The sequence below is a fragment of the Pteropus vampyrus genome, unplaced genomic scaffold (assembly GCF_000151845.1).
Source record: "Pteropus vampyrus isolate Shadow unplaced genomic scaffold, Pvam_2.0 Scaffold208, whole genome shotgun sequence".
Lineage (NCBI taxonomy): Eukaryota > Metazoa > Chordata > Mammalia > Chiroptera > Pteropodidae > Pteropus > Pteropus vampyrus.
Window position 1 is genome coordinate 3,475,351 of NW_011888989.1, and position 3,181 is coordinate 3,478,531.

Here is a 3,181-nt window from a genome sequence, read left to right on the forward strand (position 1 = left end):
TTAGAAATTGATATTTGGAAGATTGTTCTTTGATTGCCAAAATGTCAATGACAGAGGGTTATATATATTTTTATTGGTTCCAATACACTATTTGGTTCTATAATAATAATATTTGCATATTCACAACTTTTATGACATTACTTCTGAGTTTTCCTCTTTTAGAATTTATTCATTCAACAAATATTTATTGAGCACCTACCTTTTGCCAGGAACTATTCTAGTCACTGGGAATATGAAGGAAATTAAATAGAGTAAGAAAATAGAGAGTGAATGGTGTGGAGGGGGAAGGGTTGCTCTTTTGGATATGTTGGTCAAGGGAGGCCTCTCTGGTGAGGTGGCATCTGAGCTGAAATCTGAATCAAGGGAGGGAGTGAGCCTTGAAAAGCAAATGCAAAGGCCCTGAGGCAAAAACATACATGCTTGCCCTAGCAAAGAGAAAATTTAACTGTAGAATTCAGTAGATAAACTGTATAACTATTATGTCTTAAAGTAAGATAATACTCTAGCAAAATCAGGGGGCAATAAAAAATAAATACATTAATTTACCGATTTTCATAGAGGAAAATCAATAGATACAATCTGACATTTATAACTTAAGAAATAGACGACTTCATATAATATTTAAAGACAAAAAGACAGCCACTAGGAGAAGTAGGGGGGAATAAAAGCCACTGGGAGTTAATGGGCCAGAGCTGGGGATATATTACAAGTGTAACAAATCACTTACATAACAGGAAGTCAAAAATACAGTGTAAAGTTGATAAGTCAGGATACAAAAGTGAAAAGATTTTATTTCATGCTATAATGATAACGAACTAAAGAATTAAAACCAGAAACTATGAACAGTGATTGTCTCTGTATGTGGACCTGGGAACAAGGGAGGAGAGACTGATTTTTCACCTTCGGTACCACTTCGGTTCTTTCTGTTTTTCTTTCTCTTTACCTTGTATGCATAACTATAATTCCAAAATTGTTTTAAAATAACATAGAACCTATTGTATTCCAAAAAGCTTTTAAAGAAACTTTAAAAATACAATAACAATAATGGTAATAATTAGATAAATTTGGGAAGGAGGGAAAATCAACACGGGAAATGTGAAGCTAAGGCAACATTAGTACCTAAAAACTATTAAAGATACAAATGACAGAGATTTTTCATGGCTTAGCCATTAAAAAATTCTCTGCTGAATATTTCTTGAAATTCTGTTAACTCCAACAGAAAATTCCCTCTTTGGAGATAAGGATCCACTGGAGCTATCTGAGGGAATGAACCAAATAACTCCAACCAGAAGTTCTTGGCCAACATAAGACATCAGTTTCATTTGAAATCTGACCTCCTTTTCTAGATTTAATTTAGACGTTGAGAAAATGGAGACTTTGTTGTGAGATTATACACACACACACACACACACACACACACACTATATATGTAGATATATCTATATAGATAGAGAGATATCTATATATCTCTCTCTATATAGATATCTATATAGATATCTACGTAGATTATACACACACACTATATATGTAGATATATCTATATAGATAGATAGATATCTATATATCTCTCTCTCTATAGATATCTATATATCTCTCTCTATATATAGATATCTATATAGATATATCTACATATATATAGTGTGTGTATAATCTCTATAGAGAGAGATACATAGATATCTATATATAGAGAGATATATAGATATATCTATATCCATATAGAGATATATATACATACACACATATATATGTGTGTGTACAATATAAATAAAATCTGGAAAAATGAAGATAGTAACTAACATATGAAACACAGTCTATTAACTTCTTTTAATTGGTCAACATTTTGTGTGTGGTTTATAAATTCAAAAAGCTAACAGCTTCACCGAGATAAAAAATGTTTTGTTGACACTTATGACATGTTAGCCAGCCAGCAGAGGGAGACATGACGATAGCTTTTAGCAGCTATACTTTTTCGACTAGCAATAAGAAAGGTGATATCAGCCTACAAAGGGTCAGTGAACAGATCTTTGAGATCACACAGGCCAAATGAAACCAGAGTAGCGAGTTGACTTGAGTCAGAGTGAGCGCCTGTCTACCACTCCTAGCCTAGGGCTCTTTCCTCACTACTCAGGTTCCCAAAGGGGGAGTACTGCCTCTTAGCAGTTTAAAAGTGTGTAAGAGCATTGTCAATTGTCACAATGATTAGATGGCATTAGTGACATTTTAAAAGACATTATTTCACCCCTGTGCATGTATTTAAAAGAGTCAAGTTGTGACAACATGGATGGACCTCGAGATAATCATGCTAAGTGAAATAAGCCAGACAGAAAAAGTTGAAAATCACATGATATTACTTATATGTGGGATATAAACCTAAAAGCAACAAATGAACAGGACAAACAGAGAGACTTATGGATATGACTATAGACTAGTGGTTACCAGAGAGGAGGAGGGACAGAGGGACAGGAGAGGTAGATAGGGTAAAAAGGGTCAAATATGTGGTGACAGAAAGAAATCTAACTATAGGAGGTGAACACACAGTATAAATTACAAATTATATATATAAGGTGTATATACGTATATATACACCTTACTGTTAAGGTGTACAGATAAAACTTATTGGATTTCATTAACCAATGTCACCATAATAAACAAACAAACAAACGAATAAATAAATATTTTTAAAAAGAAAAAGAAAAGAGAAAACTTAAATGAATGGGGTAAGCGCCAATATCAGCGATGTGAACAAAGCATGCTGGTGTGGTGGTACCCGGAGGCCCTGAAGAACCTTCTACACAACACTTTAGAAAAGCTTTCGTAGAGAAGGTGGCATTGATCTAGACCGTAAGCAAAAACTGGAAGTTTTCCAGGTAGGCTTTACAAAAACCATGAAAACAAAACCCAATAAATGCATCAGGATACAGGAGTATTAATCCATTGCCCTTATTTCTGACTAGTTTCAAAAAAACTTGTAACGAATCAGTGGATCTCAAAAAAGCGGACTCACAGTATTCTCCCCACTATCTCCTACCGTCCTGTTAACAAAATAAATTAAGCCTTTGCTTATCTTATGTGAAAACATAATAATAATAAAAAAATAAGAGTCAAGGTTGCTCATGCCCTCACACTAACTAAAAACCTTTCTATGACTTCAGTCCAGAAGCCTATAGTCTTGTTTTGTTGT